Raw genomic sequence first — 23828 nt, forward strand, 5'->3', positions numbered from 1 at the left:
TATCGAGGCCTAACCCCTTCCATTATTCCCACCAGTCAAGCACTATTAGCGGCCTCCCTTGTTCTTTCTCATGCAAGGAAGGAGCTACAGATATGTTGGCTTACAGTTGACAACTTAAAGGATGATGTTTGATGTTGAGCTTGTACTTTCTTTTTTTTTTTTTTTTTTTTCGAGATGGAGTCTCACTCTGTTGTCCAGGCGGGAGTGCAGTGGTGGGATCTCGGCTCACTGCAACCTCCACACCTCCCAGGTTCAAGCGATTCTCCTGCCTCAGCCTCCCTAGTAGCTGGGATTATAGGCACATGCCACCATGCCTGGCTAATTTTTGTATTTTTAGTAGAGACAGGGTTTCACCATGTTGGCCAGGCTGCTCTTGAACTCCTGACCTCAGGTGAGCCACCCACCTCAGCATCCCAAAGTGCTTATACTTTCTGAATATAAAATAAACTTGTCAAGTATATGGTTTTTAAGAGAGAGACGAGGGACCTTTAATAAAAGACACTTCTGAGGAACGTTTTCATTGTGTTAATATTTTAAATTACGATTGAGTTTGGAACACATTCAGAACCTATCTCTACATCTTCTTTGTCTATTAAAACATTTATATGTTTGTATATGTATGTATATTTATTCACTCTTTCATTTTGCAGGAGTAAGACTTGTGTGGTTGGCCTCAGTCTTTCCACGACATCTTGTAAGAGGATATGGTTTCCCCAGTCCCTTTGAAGTTGCAATTGGCCGTATGACATGTTTTGGCCAATAGAATGTGGGTAGAAGTAGTGTAAAGCACTTTCAGACTGAAGGCTTAAGGCCTAGTGTGTAGTTCATTCCACTTCTCTTCCCTCTATCATGGCATCTGGTAATTCCCCAGATGGCAGCTTCTGTATCTGCCTGATCCTGGAGGGAGGACCACATGGAACAGAGATCCCAATCAACCCATCGTTGACATATAGCTTGAGAGAGAAACATTTTGTTGCAATAAGCCACTGAGATTTGTACCTGTGGTACAGCTTTCAACAACTTGTTCTTATGGGTTTAAAAATATTCTTGATTCCTGTGACTGAGTCATATTCTTGGTAACCTGCCCAGCCTCCAGTCCTGCTACCTGCTGATACCAAACAGCTGCCTGCCTGCTTTTTTTAGCATGTTATTCTGCATAATATGTTGCAAGGCTCCTAACTCCTTATGTCATCCCAGTTTTATATTGTACTTATCTGACCCTTGCTTATCTATTACTTGTTACTGCACTCTCCAGAGATCCTCTTCCCTCTCATAGCCTGGACTACCCAGATCCTATATGTGCGCCATCCCCTAAGCATCTAGCTCACCCCAGTGTTTTGCTTTTGCTAGTTTCTATGGAAGTAGCAATGCCTAACAATGTCTCTTGGTGTGATTAACCTAAATGACTCTAAACTAGTTGAGGGTAGGGTTCATGTCAGATTCAACATTGTAAATACCTCCTGTCTTAGAACAGGTATTCTATAAACATTAAATGAATAAATGCACACTTGTATCAAATTTCATTAAAATTTATTCGAGTTTATTCAAATTAGAGAAAGATTTCCACCTGTTAAATAGATTGGCTTCCACTGTGTTTCAAATTAAACCACAAATTAAATTTAAGGTAGAGTGTCTTTTGGTAAATTTTATCAAAATCATTCAAATTTTTGACAAACAAAGCAAAACCAGTCATTGCTGTCTGATTGGACATCAAAAGGTAAAACCATTATTTTTGCAAGCTTTTGCAAGCCATTTAAAAAATCTTTAGTAATTCAGTATAAGTAACTGCAGAACATACCTCTGGTACATCATATTCCATCTCATTGGTCCATCTCTGATTTCAGCTGTAATTAGAACAGACAGTTCAGTGCAAATGCTTGCCTTCTGCTTTTTGCCTCAGGCTATTTTCCAGGTAGGAGCCTTCTAGCAAGGTCAGAAACCAGGAAGTGTTGGTCTTTACTACCTCTTGGAGGAACCCTCAGCCAATGGATGAAGGGAGACATTGAATGCATCTCAGGCATTCTGAATACTTTCCAGGTGGTCTGGCAAATCAAACCCGTTTTCCACAGCTAGAAACTTGATATTGAACCTTTATATTGACCTTTCTTTTTTCCCATCTATCACTCTCCCAGCTCCCCCGCTCCTGTTTCCTGGCTTACCTTCTTCATGCAAGTCCTTAGCTAAGACTCTCCTTATGGGGGAACCCACATTGAGAATGTAATACTCTTGTCTAGTCAAGTACACAGATCAGCCTGTCTTGTATAGATCTTACCTGTACTTATTTCAAAGTGAACGTTTTGTGTTTTTAAATCTTCAGTCAATTACTGTGCACCTACTATGTGTTCAACACTGTGCAAAGTCTTATGAGAGAACACATAGGAAAAAAACACGAGATTTGCAGTCAGATCTGGTTCTAGTCTTGGCCTTACCAAACACTATCTAGTACTTGGCAAATTACTTAAATTCCCTAATGCTTGCCTATAGGTTAGGGATAATAATAATGCCCCATTCTGAGGAATGGGGAAAATGTTGCCAACATTGTAATTATTAATGATAGTATAACACATGTAGTCTGCATTATCAAACTTATTGTATAATTATAGAACATCATCTTGCATTGCTCCCTACATAAACACACTGAAGGCATGTAAAGGTTGCAAATGCATTGAAGCCCTGTGGTGTATTTTTTATGTTTTTATCCTCAAAAATACATAACAGTGCTGAATACATATTAGTCAATTAATAAATTAATGGTTGAAAAAATTATAAGATCCTTGTCTAGAGAAGTGGCACAATTAGGGTGCTCACCTTTCATTTTGGGTTATTTGTAAAGTGTTTTCTAGGTACTTGATTTATATGTTAAAGAAATTGAATATTGTTAGTTTTATAATTGTAAATAGAAATCAGTTTAATCAGTTTGTGTGTTTGTGTTTGAGAGAAAGAGGGAAGGGAAAAGGGAGAGAGAGAGAGAATCAATTTGACAATGACTGTTTATTTTTCCCCAAGAAAATATGCCTTTGGTGGTTAAGGGAGGATGAGGTAGGAGATGAACAGTAGCATGCAGAATAAATCACTGTCAAGTGTTAGTTCATTTTAAGAACGCACGTGAAGTAACTTAGTCAAGGTTCAACCTTGAAATTTGAACTAATTGATTCAGATGGCTATCCTAAGAAACAAAGCAAGCAAAGGCTAATGGGATAGAGGATGAGAATCAATATTTGTGCCATTACAATAGGTTGACCTCAGGTAGTCAATTTTTCAAGATATTATCGAAGTAACTTGGAATTTCCAAAGAATGCAGTGCTATCTGGAACCACACAAAAACTAGAAATGTGTCTCTTTTGTTATGGAAAACAAACGCCCTTAAACCATTCCCTTCTACCTGGTGGGTTTATCTTTGTGGTCTCCGCTCTCTGTGAGCAGGAACAGTTTACAGACATTGGCTGAGGTCTTTGGACCAGAGTTAGAACCAGGCTTTAAAGTTAGAGGGATTGGTCCTTCCCTGTGGGCAGAGCCCCAAGCAGCAGAGACAGACTCATTTCTGGCTGTAGCACTTTTTGAGTCTGGTCCTTGGTAAGGGGAGAGTTGGGAGGAATAGACAAATTAAAACAGAAATAATTTAACCCTGCTGTCAGGCTTCCCAGATTACTGCTGGTGGTGTGTTAGAACATTTTAAGTGGTTTATAAATGAACAATTCTTACTTTTAAAATGTTATATGCTTATTTCAATGTTTATTAGGTACCTTCTATTTATAAATAATTGGAGTTACGGAAAATTAATTAATAAAAAGGAGTGAGCCAACACAAGAAATATTGACTGCTGTTCAAAGGGTGAGATTCATATGATGTGTGAGATGATTATAGGTGCTATAGAGATAAATATTTCTTAACCTCTAAAAAATTATACCTAAAACCTTTGATAGAAACATGAATAAAACTGTCTTAATTCTTGTTGCTTTATAATAAGTAGTGATATCTGGTAAAGCACGTTTTTTCACTTTATTTTTATTTTTCAATGTGTCTTAACTATTCTTTTGTTTTTATGTTTTTTGTTTTTTCATTTTTTGTTTTTTCCTTTTCATGTCAATTTTAGAATAAGCTCAGTGGTGCGCTGGCAAGCTGACTCTCGGGGGGAAAAAATCTTTGATTTGTAGTGTTTGCCAGTTTCCATGGGGGTAACCACTCCCACAGTGGGTGATTTCAAGCCACAGTGGTTTAATAATCAGTTCAAAGATTCCTGAATATTCAACAGTTGGCTCCCGTGATTTGGTGTGAGCTAGTATGAACTGGTGCACCTCATGAGTTGGTATAAGCTAGCTCCTACACCCCACCAATAACCTTGGCCAGCATTACACATCTACATATGCACACAACATCACTGTAACTATTTTTATTTGGATTGCATTGAATTTATAGAGGCTTGAAGGAAACTGACATGTTTACAATAGTGAGTTGTTGAGCCCGTGAACATGATATATTTCTGCATTTACTTAGGTCTTCTTCAGTTTTTCTCAATGATACTTTATCAGTTCATTTTTCCTTTCTTCTTCCTAGTCTTTTTTCGTGATGTCCTACTCATCTTCTTTATATTTATATATAATATTTAAATATAATATTATATGTATATTTATATTATATTTACATATAATATATGAAACATTTATATATAAATGTAAACTTTTTAAGTTTTGTTTTTTAAATATTTATTGCTGGCATAAAAAGTGTACTTCTTTTTTTTAAAAAAAGGTTATATTAACCTATAGTCAACGTTCTTCTGTAACCCATATATACATTTTGAAATTTTATATATACCTTTTTTTGGATTTTTTTAATGTAAGCAGTCATACTTTTGTGTGAATAATATTTTTATTTTTTATTTTTAAATCCATTGCTTATATTTCTTCTTGCCTTGTCACATTGTGTACCTATACAGTGTTAAATAAAATGAGTGACTGCTGGCATTCTTGTCCAAATTGAGATTTCAAAGTAAAAGCTTTCAATATTTACTATTAAGCTGATGTTTTGCTATAAAAATTTTGTTGTTGTTTGACTTGTTTGTGTTTATTTGTTTTTTTACATGCCCTTTATTGAATTAAGGAAGCTCCCTCCTGGTTTAGTTTGCTAAGGGTTTTTACTTATGAATTGTTGCTGAATTTTATCAAATGCCTTTTCTTCATCTATTTAGATCATATGACTTTTTTCTTTTTTATGCTAATGTAAAGAATTACACTAATCACTGTTTTAATATACCAATCTCAAGTTCCTAGGTAAACTAGTAAGTGCATATTACTGGTTTCAGTTTGCTAGCAATTTGTTTGAAATTCTTATATCTATAGTCATTAGTGTGATTATCTGTAATTTTTCTTCTTAATATCCTTGTTAGATTTTAATATCAAAGTTATTCTGGTCTTGTTAAAGAAGATACAGTGTGTTCCCCTTTCCGTAGCCTCTGGAAGAGTTTGAATTTATTTCTTCCTTAAATGTTTGGTTGAATTCACCATTAAATAAAAAGAGTAATATGAAAGAGTATAGGAGTATTCAAGTTTTATATTTCTTCTTGTGTTAGTTTTGTAAAGTAACATTGTTAGACATTTTCATTGTCAACATTTGCAAGTTCATTTGGGAAAAAGTTGTTCATGATCTCCTCTTGTAATCTTACAATGTCTATACAATCTGCAGTGATGTTTTGTTTTTATTACTATTACTTTTTGTACCTTTTCCTTTTTTCTTCATTAATAGCAATATAAGTATTTGGATTTTACTAATTTTCTCAAAGCAACAATACCTGAATTTCATTGATTTTCTCTATTGTTCAGTTTCAATATCATTGCTTTCTGCTGTTAACTTTATTTCTTCTTCTTTCTATTCTCTTTGGATCTTGTTTTGTTGTTTTCTAATTTTTTGAGATAGATGCATAGTTCATTGATTATGAAATTTTAAAAAATACGTACTTCTAACACACTAAAGTTTTTCCTACAGGACTTTTGCTGCATCCTAGATATTTTGATATTTAGTAATTTCAATATTTTATAATAATAATAATTATTATTATTATTATTTAGAGACAGGGTCTCTCTGTGTTGCCCAGTCTGGTCTTGAACTCCTGGGCTCAAGCGATTCTCCTGCCTCTGCCTATTATTTTATAATTTTCAGTATATTCTCTTCATTGAACCATGGCTTACTTGAACATGCAAGAATATTCCAGCAACATTTTTTTTTCAATTTCCAACTTAATTACTTTGTAACCACAGATATACTCTATAACTTCAGTTCTTTAAAATTTGTGGAACCTCACTTTGTGGCCAATTATATAATAAATTTTTGTAATGTTCCAATGTACTTGAGAAAATGTGTATTTTTTAGGTTTAAAATATAGCCTTTTTATGCATATTAATTAGGTCATTTGCTTTTTGTGTTATTCTACTGTATCCTAATTGACTTTCTGTCTGCTTGCTTAATTGTTATAAAGAAATACATGTTATAATCTTACACTATAATTGTGGGTTTCTCTATCTCTTTTTGCTGTCAATTGTTGCTTTATTTGAAGGCTATTTTATTAGATACATACAAATACAGAATTGTTATCAAATGTCCTTTTAACTTTTTGCTTAAAATCCACTTTATATGATATTATGGTTACACTGATTTTTGTTTGGCAAATATTTTACATCTTTTATCTATATATTTTATATATGTCTCTTGTAAACAGAATCATAATTTTAAAATGCAGTTAGTGATGTTTGTCTTTATAGATTTAGAAATTGGAACACTTAGTCTATTTATATTTATGTAATTACTGATATATTTGAACTTAAATCTACCATTCTGTTCTGTCCTTTCTGTTTCCTTACTGCTTTGCTTTTTTCCTCTGTTTTCTAGCCTTTGTTTAGACAGATAATTTTTCAAATTATTCCATATTCCCTCTATTTCCTCAAAAGCTATATACTCTTACTATTCTTACTGTAGTTAGTCTAGAAATTGTAGCATATGCTCTTTACTTATCAAAATCTAATACTAATTGGTTATTTGAAACTCTATCCAGATGATGCAAATAGATAAAAAATATTAGAATAATTTAATTTTATTTATTCCTATTTTAATTTCAATAATTTAATTCCATTTATTCTCCATTTTGAAATATATCATTAGTTTGTATTTTATGTATACATATTAAAAACTCAACAAAACACTATTGTGATTCTTTGCATAGTCAATAATTATTTTGATTTACTCACTTACTAGCTGTTGTGGCCACACGTCAGAAGTGGGATGGCACCTCACCCAAATTTTGGTTTGGAGGTTGAAAGTGATTATGCTACACACATATCAAGAGAATATGAAAAAGTTTATTAGTCTGGGGAGAGCAGGACAGACCTCCCAAATTAGTCCGAAGATATCTTGAGAGATTAGGAAAAGGAGACTGGTTTTTATGGTAATTAGAGAGTAGATCTGGGATGAGGGTTCTTCTGCATAAGTAGAGGTTTGCATGGTTTAAATATTTCACTGGCATCAAAGGAGGGAGTATCCAGGCTTTTTTATTAGCTTGCTCAGACGTGGAACGGAAGAAGAGGGAGGGAATGAAACTTAAAAGCTTTCAGCAGTCAAACATCAAAACATGGAGCCAGACGCCTTATTACATTAGTGTTTCCATTGCTTTTCAATTCTTCCTACATTTCCAAGCTTTCCTGTGGATTTTTTTCCTTCTGCCTGAAGAATATTGTTTAGTATTTATTTTAACATGTCTGTTACTGGGGAATTATCTCATGTGTTAATCTAAAAAGATGTTTTTTTACCATCAATTTCAGAAGATATAAAAATGACAGATGTTTTCTTTAACACTTTGAAGATATCATTTCATTGCTAGGTGAGGTCCTTTGTTTCTGCTGAGCAGTTAGCTGTCTGTCTATTGTTGCCCTTTTAAAGATAACGTCTTTCTATGACTGACTTTAAGATTTTTTTCTCCATTTTTGGGTTTCCACATTTTTATCATTTAGCATCTCAGTGTAGTTTTGTTTGTCAGCTATTCTTCCTGGTATTTGTGTGGTTCTTAAATCTGTAAATCTGTAGCTTGATGTCATTCTCCAGTTTTAGGAAGTTCTCAGCTATTCTCACTTCAAAATTTGTTTCAGCCTGATTATATCTCTCCTCTTTTTCTTCAGCCATATTATTTCTCTCTTTTCTTTTTGGAACTCAAAATATTAGAAATTCTCACTGTGTCCTCTACATCTTTTACCTTCTTCTCTGTATTTTCTGTCATTTTATTTTGACAGATATTCTTGAGAATATTCCAGTTAATTAAGTATCTCCGTAATTGTATATGATCTATTAGACCCATCAATTTAATTTTTAATTTCAGTTCTTGTTTTCAGATTTAGAGTTTCTGTTTACTTTCTTCTCTGCAAAAAAAAAAAAAAAAAAAAAAAAATTGTTAATCTTGTCTTTTATCTTCTAGAACATGGTAAGCAAATATATTATATTATATTATATTATATTGTATTATATTGTATTATTATTATTTTGAGACGGAGTTTCACTCTTGTTGCCCAGGCTGGAGTGCAGTGGCAGAATCCCGGCTCACTGTAACCTCCGCCTCCCGGATTGAAGCGATTCTCCCGCCTCAGCCTCCGATGTAGCTGGAACTACAGGCGCCTGCCATCATGCCCAGCTAATTTTTGTATTTTTAGTAGAGACGGGGTTTCACCATGTTGGCCAGCTGGTCTCCAACTCCTGACCTCAGGTGGTCCGCCTGCCTCGGCCTCCCAAAGTGCTGGGATTACAGGCGTGAACCACAAAGTCTTTGTCTAATTATGACAATTTTTGAAGCCCTTATGGAATAATTCTATTGCTGGTGGTTTCTGCTAGGTTTTGCTCATCTTGCCTTGCTTCTCATTGAGCTGTTTAAAAAATTTGTGCCAAACATTATATTATAGCTTAAAATTGCTTCTAGAAATAATTTGGTGCCCAAGATAATGTTATTTTCCTTCAGAAAGGCATCTGAGGGATTCTGCAAACCATCCAGGAGTACAAGCCCTCCTGAATGCCTGAAGGCTCTAGCAATCTGGCATTATTTTAATTTTATTTCAAGGATTAAGATAATTCAAGACTGAGCTACAAGAACTTGTCTACTTCCTGTTTACCCTATTCCTTAAAATATATTCCTTTGTGGTTTTATCTCCAAACAGGAGTGTTTATTATGTCTACTCATCATCTTTCAATAAGATTAGCCCATAATTTACCCTTTCTATATTGCTTTTCCCTTCACACTTGTTTTTAATATAAAAACTGCCTTAGTATGTTATATATATAGTACTTTTTTTTTTTTTGTATTTTACTTTGGACTAGAAACATTCCTTAAAACCTGTAAAACCATATGCAGCTTCCAGACCCTACGCCATCTACTTACTTTGCCACTTTCACTAGAAATTTTGACATTTTTGTTTTGAAAATGTTTTGAAAATTTTGACAAATTTTCTAAATTTAGACAAACAGCCCTATCATATAACCTTGAATTAGAGAACTATATAGGGTTCTAAATCAATTCCTGTATTAAACTCATAGTTAAAAAGAGGAATCAGTAAGAAAAGTACCTAAGAGTTTCCAGCTAATTGAAAAACAAGGATAAGAATTATCTGCTCCTAAGTCATATTGTTTTTGATGCAACCAAGTTGTTTGCTAGATATATATCCTGTTACCTTATTCACTACCACCTCTGAAAACTGTTGCATCGAAGCCTTGCCCATACCAGTGTTCTATGAATAATTTTGATATTAAAAAGTTTATAGAAGTTGCATCATAAAAAATAAAACAGAAGACAAAGCCAAAAATTGATCATTTGAAAAGATTAGTAAAACAGATATGCCTCTAGGAAGATTAATTAAGAAAAAGCAAAATGAGAAGGGACAGATAAATAAAACGTAAGGATTAAAAAGAAGATATAACTATGGATAAAACAGAAATTTAAAAGTAAATAAGAAGATACAGTGAAGAACTTTATTCTAAGAAGTTTGAAGACTTAAGTAAAAGAAGAAAAAATTTAAAATTTTATTTTATTGAAACAGACTCAGAAGGACTGCAGAACTACATAGGTCAATGGCCATACAAAAATTAAATCAACAATCAATAATATTTAGAAAAAAAAGAGACAGACCTAGGTTGTTAAGTATCTTCTGATGAATTTGTAAGCAACAGACAATTCCAATTTTCTATCCATAGGTTAGAAAAATATGAAATACTCATTAACACATTTTATGAAGCTGGTATAAATTTAATATTGAAAACAATGATAAGGAGTAGAATAATACAAGAAGGGCAAATTATAGGCAGATCTCACTCAAATATGCTAGGATCCTAAATAAAATATTCTCAAGCTATTTCCACCCATATATAAAAGATTAAAAACCATTACCAATTAAATATATCCATAAATATAAGGTTAATATAATGCTAGAAAAATATAACATATATAAAAATATATAGTTTGTCATGTTTACAGCATAAAGGAGAAAAAGAAAAAAACTACAACAAACATGATGTTTAATGGTGAAATGTTGAAAGCATAAGTAAATCAGAAAAAGAAATTAATACAATACAATAAAAGGCAAGAGGATTGGGAATCAAGAAACAAAGCCACTCTTATTGACAGGTGATGTAACTCTTTAAAAATAAATCTAAAACAAACTTTTTGTATTAGTAGGGGATTTTGGAAAGGTTACCAAATATAAGATCAATGCACAAAAATCTATTCCATTTTTAAATAATTAGAAATTATAATTTTAGCTGGGTTTGGTGGCTCATTCCTGTAATCCCACCACTTTGGGAAGCTGAGGAGGGAGGATCACTTGAGCCCTGGCATTTAAAGCCAGCCTGGACAACATAGCAAGAACCTATCTCTACAAAAAATAATAAGAAAATTAGCTGGGTATAGTGGCACACACCTGTAGTGCCAGCTACTTGGGAGGCTGAGATGGAAAGATCACTTGAGCCCAAAAGATGGATGAAGATTACAGTGAGCTATGATCACAGCACTGCACTCCAGCCTGGGTGACAGAATGATACTCTGTCTCAAAAAAAAGAAAGAAAGAAATTGTAATTTAAAAATAGGATACAATAAAAGGTAGGTATACAATTGATTTTCAAGTTGAAAAAATAAAATTTAATTTATATCTCACACCATACACATAAATAAATAAATTTTTAGTGGATTAAAGACTTCATAATGAAAAGCAGAATTTTAAAATTCTCATGAGAAAATTTGGTACTATTTTTATGACCTTGATGTAGGCAAGAATTATTTATACAAGATATATAAAAAGCACTAACTACAAAGGAAAATACTGATGCACTTGTCTACATTAAAATTTAAAACTTCTATTCATCAAAGACACCATTTCAAGAGTAGAGGATGAAGCCATATCATAATTTGAAGAATATATTTGGAACACATGCAACGAACAAAAGAGTAGTATTGAAAACATATACATATTTTTAAATGGCTCCTAATAATCAATACAAAAATTACAAATAATTCAATAAAAATATCCGCTAGAGGGATATATAGACATTTCACAGAAGAGGACATATGAATGTCCCACAGACAAAAGCAATATGTGAACAGAGAAAGACAAATATAAGTCTCAATGAGATACGTACTTGGCTGGCAATTGTGTTGAAGTCTGACGATACCAAGTGCTGTCAAGAGTGTGAAACAATGGGAATCCTTAAATATTCCTGGCTGAAATAAAAAATTGGTATAATTACAGTATAAAACAAATTCAGCATTATTTAATACATTTTAAGATATGTAAAACTATATAACTAAAAAATTTTCTTCCTTGCATATATTCTAAAAAACATTTTCATGCGTCCATTGGAAGACATACTTTTTTCAGCATGATGTAAAATAGCAAAAACCTGGAAACTGCTATAATAGGTAAATTTTCATATATTTATAACAATGGAATACTATAAAGTAGTGATGCGTGAACAACATCATACACATTAACACGGATGAAAGTCATGAATAAAATCTTGAAGTCTAAAAATGTTACATAATAATACATAATTTATGATTTTTAAATATAAAGTTAAAAAACATGTAAAGCAATATAATATGTTCAGGGACTATGACTGATCATACCGTTTACTCAAAATATTCACTATCCTTTTTACTTTTGTTGTGGGTAGCACTTCCTACAATACTGATGTCAGTCTCAGCCATGTGACTGATTTTGGCCAAGAAAGTGTTAGCAGATGCAATAAATGTCACTTCTGAGAAGAAGCATTAAGAATTATCAGTCACATGGTTCTACTGTCACCCTCCTCTCTCTGCCACAAACATGGTATGTTCTGGTGTAAGGCTACTCTTTCCATCCTATTCTGGAAGAGGACATAGGAAATAAAGCTTCAAATAATCCACCACCAACTATGTAATGTGAACAAGAAATAATTTTTGGTTTTGTAAACAGTTGATATTTACATAATTATTACCTCAAAGTCAATGCTACCATAATAAAACTTCTAAAATATGTGCCACTGGCTTTGTGGCAGAGTGGTAGGTAGCAAAGAAATTGATTTTAGAGGTTAAAACATGGCAATCCATTATGCAATGGTGAAACACTTAATGAAACTTTAGCTGCAATAACATGAAAAGCAGATAATATATTGAATGACCTTGTGACTTTAGGTAGGGAGATTGGAAGACAGAATAGTACTAGCATGTCTTGGTTGCTGTTGGCTGCATTCGACATGGTGGTACAGAAAAACTATGAGCCCACAAAAGAATTGACCAATTTGTAAGAAAAGACGAAAAGAAACTAAAGGAGGTCAGAAAGTTGGGGACCTAGAAGTTTGAAAGATGCAACTTATTCTCACATCCAAAGTAAAACTAAGAATATCTCTGAGTGACAAAAGCTGATTAAAACTCAGTTTGGGGGAGGCATAGACCAAATCCAGGATACTAGGAGTGCCTTTTGTTTAGTTGATTATGGTGGCAACTGGTAAATCTTTTCAGGTGTGCAAAATGGCTCAAAATAGGCTAATGGTGTAGCTCCTCCACAGAAGTCTGATAAGCTCAAAAATATCAATTTAAATCTGGAGAAAGAAAGGCATGTCTTAAACGGAATTGAAGTTGTGGAGAGGATCATACAACCCAAGGAGCCATCAACCTAGATTAACAGAGACTGTGTCTGTTCTAAGTCTAAAAGCTGGAAGCAAGAAAATCTTAGCCTCCAAGGGACAGTATTTTCCAATGCCCTTTTCAGATGTGGCCCAGTGAGGATAATAGAAAAGGAAGAACCGCCCAGAGGGTGGAGCCAAGAGTCATCTATAACCATGCACTGTGGTGCTAGTCACAGAGAACAGAATGAGCCTAATCAAGAAGTATTTCTTCTGCCCATGTTAGAGGGCCTTCACAATGTTTGCCCAGTGGGATTTCATTTCAAAATTGCTATTTTTGGCACACAGGTTTTAGTTTTAGTTCATTTGTCTCTAGGTGAAGAAGAGCCGTATCTGGACCTGATGTTAAAGCTAGGAAAAAATCCTAGTCCTGGAATCTAATGCTGTAGTTGAATACATGCTTTCAGCTATTTACTTGGAAGATGGGGGATTATGTTATTGTGTAGAAGGGCAGGAAATGAATTTTCATGCCCAAGAGGACAGACTATGGTCAATTTTATTATTGCTTCCCACTCTTCACCATCATTTCTTGTAAGAGAATTATGCGTCCCTGTCCTTTGCCATGTACCTTTATTTTCCTTCTCTGTGATGTAGCTTCTCCATTGATAAAAGCTTTGACCAATGAAACATGATGTGGTGTGTTTCCAACAGAAGTTTTAAGAGCCATCACATGGTTCTGCACTGCTCTTTTTCTTTTACAATGAGACCGAGATAGGGGCTATTCCTTTAGCCGGGGTCTTGGAGTGAGGAAAACACCAAGCAGTAGCAACACTGACCCACAGAGACACAGCCAACCTGCACATAGTATGTACTTGAGAAAGAAATCATTTATTGGCATATATTGTCACTGTAGCATAACTTAGCAAAAGCAGACTGATAAAGGAATATGCATAAGTAACAAAATTGGGAGGAAAAGCAAGGAAATTTTAAACACAAAGTTTGGGAGAAGAGTTACCTTTAGTGGAGGGCAGGAGAATACAAGGAGGAACACATGGGATATTTCTTAAGTTTGGTGGTGTGTATGGGTGTTCATTTTTATCATTCTTTTATTTTGCATATACTTCAGATAGATTGTATTATATATAGTGTATGAGCATGCATGCATATACAGTCAGCTGTCCATATCCATGGATGGACAACCTTGGGATCAGAGGGTCGACTGTAAAGAACTTGAGCATCTATGAATTTTGTTATTTGGAAAGGGGTGAGGGGAGGATGGGAGTCCTGGAACCAATTTCCCCTAGATACCAAGGGATTACTATATGTACATACCTATGTATATTACATATATAAAAATACTTCATATGTGTAGATACAATCTATTGTATCCCTTTACAATTATAATATGGAAAAAATATAGCAAACCTATAAAGTAATAAATCTACCAAATACTTTGACCTCTGTTTCTTCCAAAAACCACACAAAAATGACAGTAGAAGGACTAAAACAACATAAACAGAGGGAAAATGGGAGAGGAGAAATAATAAAATTTTGACAGTCCAGAGAAAGCTAAAATGTAGACTGGCTGCTTGGGAAGCCCAGATTCAAGATGATTTAAATCAAATTACTCCAGAAAAGCTCAGGAATTGTAGGCACAATGTCTCTCTGAATGTTTGTGTTCAGCTAATGCTAAAAACAGGAGAATTAAAAATCCTATAATTTGCAACTTCTCCCCTCTACCCAACCCCTATCCTCTCCTTCACCTCAAGCAAGCTGAGTTACTGCTGCTTCTCCACCCTGCAGAAGACTGGAGGTTTAATTCTAAAGATGTTGAACTACAGGACATCAGACAGAGTTGATCACAGAAATATCATTCTGAAAAACAGGGAGATCAAATAACAATTCACAGTGAAAAATGTTCCTCCAGTTTTTACTTTATTGAATGCCAGAATTACTCTGAAAGAACAAGCCAATCCTACAAAGAGAATAAAGTGATTATTCTTCTAGGGCTGTGACGACTCCTAAAATGTGAGTATGTGGGGAATCCCCAATTCGGTCATTCAAAAAAAATATTTCTTGAGTGGCTACTACATGGCAAGAACTGCCTTAAGCAGAGAAAAAAATTGTCCCTTACTCACTCAAGAGGTGACTATTGGAGAGGATGGGTGGATGTTAAACAAATCTGCACATTTTAATCAATTATGAATATAATAAAAGTGCTCTGTTAGTGAACCAACCATTCTGGTAAATATTTCATATGTAACAAAATATTTAACAACTGCTATTGCATGGATACCAACAATCAGAATGGACACCAGCTACGAACAGCCTGTCTGGTCATTCCAGTGCCTCCCAGCTAAATAGCGTCGTTGAATACAGTAATAGCCTCTCACTCAAAGTTTAGTAATTTCAGTTTTATTATTAAAATTGGAAAAATAGAAAGAAGACTCCTAGGGAGCATGCTTGTCTAAAAGGCCATACCTGTGACATTAAAAACAGCTAAATTATAATGCCATTCTTGAGGTCAGATGACATGTCATTTTAGTTAAACCCAATTCACTCAACTAATTTACCACACCTGTAGGGTGGATGCAGATGAATACAGAACAGTAGAAATCATCATCAAAACCTGGATTATTAGATGACTGAACAATTCTACGATGCTCATTGTGTTTTACAAAATGTTAAGATTATTATTTTAGGGAGTAGGAATGAGAGTCAGCAGTCAGCAAAATGTCGAATGCAGCTTTTTGAGATGAAAATATTAAGACCAGGAGCTAATACAGAGGTTTTTTTTTCCCCTCCTTAACTGCAGGATTTGGGGCTTTAAATTTGGATTATGGAAGTGAGGAAGAGTAGGGGTCTTAAAGAGGGTTTAAAGAAATCACCTACAGAGTGGAGGTTTAAAAAGAGTCCTCTGTGTTCTGAATTCTTCGAGGGTATCTATCTTGTACAAAGCAGCTTTTTTCTTTCCTTGCCCTGCTCTTTCTGCCTCCCTCGTGCTCTTTCTCTCCCCTATCCCCCAGTCCAAACTTCAAGGTGACCTCCTCCTCGTGGTGGGTAAATGATGGATGAGAGGGACCACCCGGCTGGGCCTACCACACTGCAAGTGCCACCCGGGTCCTGTAGGGTTCAGTAAGGCCCCCCCCCATTTAGAACGCTTTGTATTTTTTGTTACAATTGTTCTCCCAGCAATGGATGAAAAACATAGCATGAACAATAGAGCTGTATGAGATTTAAAATATCTGAATACATAATAATTTCACCCAGCTTTCAGAAAAAAACTGAAAAGTAAATAACAAAAACCACTCCTCAGAATGTGTGAACCTAAATTTTCAGTCACTTTGGAAGCATTTTCTTCTTTTTCTGGTTTTTCATTATCTAGGCCACTTGGCAATAAAATAGCATTTAATTATACATAAACGTGAGAACTCTAGTGAGAGAATATGGGTTGTGATCTAGTCAGAACTAGTTTGAGGCCAGAAATTGTTCATTCTCGATGCCGTCATTCTTACCTGCTTTTCCCCTGTTTATTTTTTACCTATATTTTCCCATGCAGTTTTTCTTTCTCAATTTTTAAAAATTTTTTGAAAATGGTCTTCATTTTCTATTCCTTTTCATTATTTTCTCTTTCAAAAGTCCCACCTTTACTAAGGTACAAGTCATTCCCTTGCAGGAAAAAAAAAAAAAAAAAAAAAAGAAAGAAAGAAAGAAAGGAAAAAAAGAAAACTATTTTGTTCAGAAAATAAGTACCCAAAATTGTTTTTTTTTTTCTTTAGCAATGTAACTTGTAGTCGCATTAATGAGATCACATTTTATAGTGGAAGGTACTTTTAGGGAAAGTATGATGAAATATGTTCCATTTAAACCTGAAGCTTCTCCTGGAAATGTATTGTGGACTTCATTTGAATAAAATGCTTCCTATGAATCTGTTGCTCCTTACAGATTTTGAGAAAGTACCTTGTTCTTCCTGTCAGTGGCAGGCAGCATCTCTTTAATTTTTTTTTCCAATAATATTGCAGTACTCTAGTACTCATTTTAAAGATAGATGGATTTTTTTTCTCTCGTAAAGAAGAACATTGTGGGGGAAAAAACGCTGGATGTGATTTCAAAAAATGTCAAAATATGTCAAACGCAGATACCACTCAAGGGTTTCATTAACTGAAGCTTTGGTGATAAGTGTCATCTTGTCAAAGACCCACCCATCTCTTCCAATACATTACCAAATGTACTAATTTCCTTGCCGAGCTTGATGTTTATTGTATAGCTGAAATTGAAAATGGTCGGTAATGGAGTGAGCTTCAATCCAAGACCAATTCTGAATCTAAATTACTTGCTTCTTTCAATAGCATCGACAGAGGAGAGCTTTATGCACCTTGTACCTAATCAACCCTTACTGTGACCCTAAATTCAGCAGTCTTCAGAGATTAATAATAAAATCCTCAGTTCAAACAATTATTTGCCCTGAACAAGTTGCCCATTTCTTATGCTGAGAATGAAAGAATGTGACATTATTTTTTAAAAGCTCTGCATGTTGTGGCCCACCATTTATTTTTGATCTCTGACCCCCCGATGCAGTCTGATTGCAAATCCCACATGCTTACTTGAATATTTTTTTGGTGGTGGTGGGGGGGTAGTTGTGAGATTTCTTTGTTAGCATTTTAACGTGCCTGTTCTTCCACATCCCCTAACAGTTGTGGTTTTCATAAAGTAAACAAGATACATTCTATCAATATGTATTTCTAAAGTTTTTAATATAGAGCTCTATAAATCATGGAAAGCATGATCGAATTCTAGTTTTGTACAAAACTACTCAGAGTCTCTAGAAAATAAAAACAAACTCCCTGGAAAAATCAATTATTTATCTACTTTCTCAAATAAAAAATTTAATTCAAAGAATGTCTTATTGAGGCTCAAACCCTAAATGATTTTTTTAATGAAATGTTTTCTACTCCATTCCAGTTGGCAGTGTAGCTTATAGTTCTTGAGTGAAGTTATCTAAGCAATATCAAATTCTTTTAGTCATCTTTACAATGAAAAACATTCATTCATATTCAGTGCCAGAGAATTTTTTTTAATTTGGTATCTTCAACTTCCTTATGTCCAATTAGTATTCATTAGTGTGATTATGATGATGGAAAAGCTCAGTCCCTGTTCTTCAAGACGTTAGGAAGTTTGGGGAAAGCCTTGAAACAAAATAGTAAAAGAAATATTTGGACATCCCAAATGCTCCTTTGATTCAATACCGTGATTTGATTCAATACCGTGATTTGATTCATCAGCGAAGGTCGATTCTATGTCCAGGAGCTTGCTGGGGGAGGGAAGAGATCCATAGTGGCTTGCTGCCCTAGAAACTCTGCCTGCCATTGTCAACATTTCCTCCGGCTGTCTTGCTTTTGGAGGGAAACTCTCCCTAAGGACTGCCCTGGTTGACAGAATGAGAGTCTCCAGAAGATTCTTCTGCCTTTTGAATGCATTTTTTAATGCCCAACAGCAATAATGGCCATCTAAGTATTGATTATATAATATGTCTGCTGAGGTGGCAAGTACATTGTTGTTGCAAGAGGCCGAGAGGATGAGAAACTAGGTTATCTATGAACTCTCTCAGCCATTGAGCATTTCTTCCAGTAAGGGTCAATATACAAAGCTATCTTTACACGTTATTTTACTTTATTCTCTGATTCCAATTGATGGCTAATACAATGAGATGGCCAGCATGTTTCAAGTTCTTTGAAAACAGCCTCATGTTTACCATGGAATGGGCATAATCATTTCATCACAAGGGGACAATAGTCGTATGGAGGTCTGCCACGTGAGGAAGGCTAGGAATTGCCCAGGGTGTTGCCCTATTAGAGTCCCAGATGCTAATTAGCAGCAATGAATTGGTTAAGTAGGCATTGAAAGGCAGTTAGGGCATAATCTAATACTTTTTCTTTCATCCAAAAAAATACAATAGATGATATATAGTAAGTCTGCTGTGTATAGTAACAGCAATAAGGGCACTGAGCTTTTATTATAAACTGAATTACATCCCCTGTGCGGGGACACTAGACAGCCTATCGTGTATTAAGAATTCAGCTGAGATCACAAGCTTGCCTCACCTAAACCTTCTGTGATGTGATGAGAATGACTTTTGGTTACCGTACATCAAAGAGGGTCTAGCAGGCTAAACAGTGATTGATCCATTCTCCTCTTTCAAGTCCTCTCTTCAAAAATAGCTTTAAAGCAATCATCTAATAAGTGTCAGAATAGAAGATAGAAAATGTTAGTACAAGCACTAGGCATATGTCTACACTAGCTAAATTTTCTGCAAGATGTTCAATGACTGAACAAGGTTTTTAGAGTAAATGCTATCATCTCTTAAGAGTGGCATTTAAGAGTAAATGCCACTGACATGGAAACAATACAGAGATTTAAAGTGATTTGAGGCAAAATACCATGATTTGCTCGACTAGTAGAGAATTCTTTTAGGACAATTTTAAAATAATTTTATTTATACACAAAATCTGATATAGGAATTAGCTTCTTGCTTATGCACACAGAAGCGATAGTATTTTCACAATATTCATTCACAAAAATATGTTTATTAAGTGTGCTTATATAAGATGAAAGCTTAGTTAAAGGAATCAGCCATATGAGTGACCCAGTATGGTAATCATTAGAGCTGTTCACAAATATTCTGATGCTCTTTATCTTCCCTGCTCTCTTTGAAGTCAGGTCTAGTGATATGACTTGCTTTGAACAATGAAATGTGAGACAAAATGACCTGTGTCACTTTGGATGGAAACGTTAAGAGCTAGTGGAAGATTTGCCATGTCCCTGTTCCCCTGTATTGATGACTGTGGGAGCATGTGTCAAGGTGGCGCTTCCTTTGGCATGGGTTTCCGAGTCATTAGTATGAGCAGACCTCCCTGCTGGCCTGTACTGAACCTGTAGCATGAGCAAGAAATGAACCTGTAATGTGTTAAACCACTGAGGTTTTGGAGCTGCTTGTTACCACACCGTAACCTTTATTCATCCAGGCAACAAATACTCATAATTACACACTATGTGCCAGGCAGAGTACACAGAGATAACAAATAATTGCTGATCGTGGTTTGATGTGCCACCCTTCGTTACCTGTTTGCTACATCCTTGAGGAGTAGCTGAAAAATAAGCCTGCGTTAATATAACTAATCAAGATAAATTGATCTAAGATTGTTAGAGGTGACAAATCCATACAGGTCTGCAGCAACCTCAATTCTTGCCTCTTCGAAGAATAGAATTCAACTGAGGGGCAAAAAGCAGAAGGAGAGACTGAGGCAAGTTTCAGAGCAGGAGTGAAAGTTTATTAAACAACTTTAGAGCTGGAATGAAAGGAAGTAAAGTACACTTGGAAGAGGGCCAAGCAGGCAACTTGAGAGATCAAGTGCACAGTCTGACTTTTTGACCTGGGGTTTTATACGTTGGCATGCTTCCAGGGTCTTGCGTTACTTCTCCCCTGATTCTTGCCTTGGGGTGGACTGTTGACGTGTGCAGTGGCCTGCCCGCACTTGGGAGGGCCCACACGCACAGCGTGTTACCTGAAATTGTGCACATGCTCACTTGAGGCGTTCCCTTATCAGTTGAATGTTTCTAGAGTAGGGTCACATACCAGTTAAACTCTGCCATTTTGCCTCTTAGTGAGCATGCTTGTGCCCACTCACCCAACTCTTGAGATCTTATCGGGAAGCTGCTGATCACCAGTTTCAGATTTTTTCTGTCTATTGGAAGACTGCCTTTCCCTGGTACTGGCTGCAATCAATTGTTATTTTAGAGAGACAATTAACAACCGCCTGACCATGACCTGATGGTCACCTAATGATTCTGGTTGGGGGTCGGGGGTGGGCACTCCTGCCCTGCTCATGTCTGACTAGCTAGGTACTGTAACAACATTAGCGATGTTTTGACAGTTTTTGAATGAATGACATTGTTTCAGAGGACACTTTATTGGAGAAAAAGATAGACTCACTTCAAAAGACTCACTTCTTATACTGGCCAAAAAAAATCTGTTATTTTTAACTTCTACAATCCAGCCATTCCCCAACCACACTGGGCACTTTCCAGGTATGTGCGCTTGGCTCGGACCGTGCCCTCCACCTTGAACACTCTTCTCAACCCCGTCTCATCTTTCAAAGATCCATTCAAATGCCTCCTCTTCCATGAAATTTTCCTTTCTCTCCCTCTTCACAGCATCAGGTTACATACCTCTACTGAGTGCTTATTTCAGTCTGCTTTGCATTATGATTATTGTTTACATGACATAACTTCCTGCACAAGATGGTCCCCTATCCCCCTAAAGCCTATACATTCATTGTGAGTAAAGGCTTTGTTTTATTCTATGTTATGTATCTCCAATCTGACTCTCCTCTCCACAGCTTAATAAATGTTAATTGATGTTTGAATAGATTTGAGAGATTTGTTTGGGTGTAATCATGGATTTCTCAAAACATGTAACTGCCCTGGTTTGGAATATTGAAGAAACAAAGAAACCCTTTCAGCTCTAAGAAGGGGAGTTGTGAAACTGATACTTTTGGCTACTCCTGGGGGAATTAGTTCTCTCTTGGCCAGGGACCAAAGCCTGCCTCCTGAACACCTATCACACTTAACTAATTTCCATTCTCCCCAGGGACCAAGACAGTAAGACAAAAGAGGAAGGAAGTAGGCATTTCAGAAGAGTAACTCACCCACAAAGAGCCACTTGAAAGGGAGAAATGAGGAGGGGAGTACGAAGTCAGTGTTAAAAGAAAAAAAGTCACCAAATGAATGCAGAATTTAAATTACATTTCCTTATCCATCTTCTCTGCATCATACCAATAACTTTCTTGACTTGCTATCTTTCCCCAGGACAAGTCCTGATGCTCAAAGCTTGCTGCCACTGGAGTAGGCATCAGAAACCCCCAGTGTTTGTGCCAAAGATGCTGAGCTATTATGTTCAGTCTCTCCCTTTTCCTTTCTGTTTTTTGCCTTTCCTTACTCCACCCCAGCATCCAGAAGCCAAGACATCTACTCCTCTCTGAAAGTTTAACCCCATGAGTAATAAATAAGATAGAGAAGCATGTGCTCTTCTCCACCGGTTTATCAGCCATCCTGACCTATTACCTATTCAACAATGTCAGTTTCCAGCCTTTCATTTTTCTGTGAGACAGTGAGAAAACCAATGACTTTGGCATCAAATGGATGAAGGATTACATCCCAGCTCTTCCACAAACTTTCCTTAAGTACCTCAGAATTTACTTGACTATTTAGCCTCAGTTTCCTAATCTTATAAAATAGAGTTGGTTACACCTGTGTAAAACAATTGTTATAAGGATGGGTGGGATAAAATGTAAAGTCTTTGGCACATAGTTGGTGATTAATGCATCTTACTATTGTTACTAATAAATATTTCTCAAACATATTTCCTCCTGTTCATGATCTTCCTGCTACAATGATCTTATTTGTGTTCTAATTTTCTCATGTCTAATATGCAAGACCGCCTAAGTGACCTTTCTAAAACTAGAAATCAAAGCAGGGCATCTTCACACAAAGCCCTGTCATACTTCCAAAACTACAAAAGCCCTTCCGGTTATTCTTAAGGATCTATAGCAACAACAACGAAAATCTTAACTCAGTGTAGCACATGAGGGCTGCAGCTATCTGGCATCTGTGTCTAATCTCTTTGCCCATTATTTCCTTAATTGTACCTGTAAGAGATTGTTTTTCTAACAACTTCCAATGAATCATGCCTCCCAGGCTCCACATGCTGTTGTAGTTCCCTCCCACACTGAGGCTGAGCTTGGCCATGTGACGTGCTTGGCCACTAGGACATCAGCACGTGTGACACAATCAGAGGCTTGATAAATGCTTACACATTGGGGCTTGCCCTCTTGAAACTCTGTTGGCACCATGTGAAGAAGTGCAGCCTGGTCCAGCCTCCATGAATATGCTCTTAAAGAGAGATGCCCAGCCATCCCAGATGTCCCAGCTGAGCCTAGTCTCAGCCAATCTCCTAGCTGAATGCAGCTGCATGAGTGTACCCAGGCAAATCTAGAATGAAAATTGTCCAGCCAACTCACCCAATAGTGAGAAATATTAAAAGCATTGTTGTTTTAAGCCGTTATGTAGTTTGTTACACAGAAATGGATAAGTTTGTTACACAGAGTAGTTTGTTACACAGAAATGGATAACTGATATAGTGCCTTTTATCTCCAAAATAATGAGCAACTATAGTTCTATGAAAACATCATTTTCTGTCACACCTCACATTCCTTTGCAAATACTGTTTCTTGTGCGTGTAATGTCTTTTCCCCTTGTCTATTACTCTTTGTATCCCAGCATATGCAACAGAGGCTGGCATACAGTAAGTGTTCAATAAATGTTGAATGAATACATTTTAAAAGTCAAAACATGCCATAGAACCTCCAAGGATGCACACTAAATCCACCATTGTTCTGATTGAAATTTTAGATAGAAATGCATGCATGTTACTGCTTTTATGATGGAAAATAATGATTTATACACAACTACACACACATAATAAAAGCCACAAAAGAAAATGCATTCACTTCAAAATAGGTTTAGGTTTTAATAAAAATAAAATATGTCCATTCACATACTAAGTTAGCAAACTTAAAAATTATAATATCTAACACTAGCAGAGGTGCTATAGAGTAGCTTTGTACTGTCACCAGAGAAAATCAGAATAAAATTTGGGA

At 35.7% G+C, this 23828-nt stretch overlaps 1 long non-coding RNA gene across 4 annotated transcripts in view; it reads left to right on the top strand.

The window, feature by feature from the left end:
• The window catches only part of LOC129058743 (uncharacterized), a 686790-nt gene that overhangs the window by 292712 nt on the left and 370250 nt on the right, over positions 1–23828 (top strand). The gene's annotated exons all lie outside the window — the stretch shown is intronic.

The sequence above is a fragment of the Pongo abelii genome, chromosome 2 (genome assembly GCF_028885655.2).
Source record: "Pongo abelii isolate AG06213 chromosome 2, NHGRI_mPonAbe1-v2.0_pri, whole genome shotgun sequence".
In the NCBI taxonomy this organism is placed as follows: Eukaryota; Metazoa; Chordata; class Mammalia; order Primates; family Hominidae; genus Pongo; species Pongo abelii.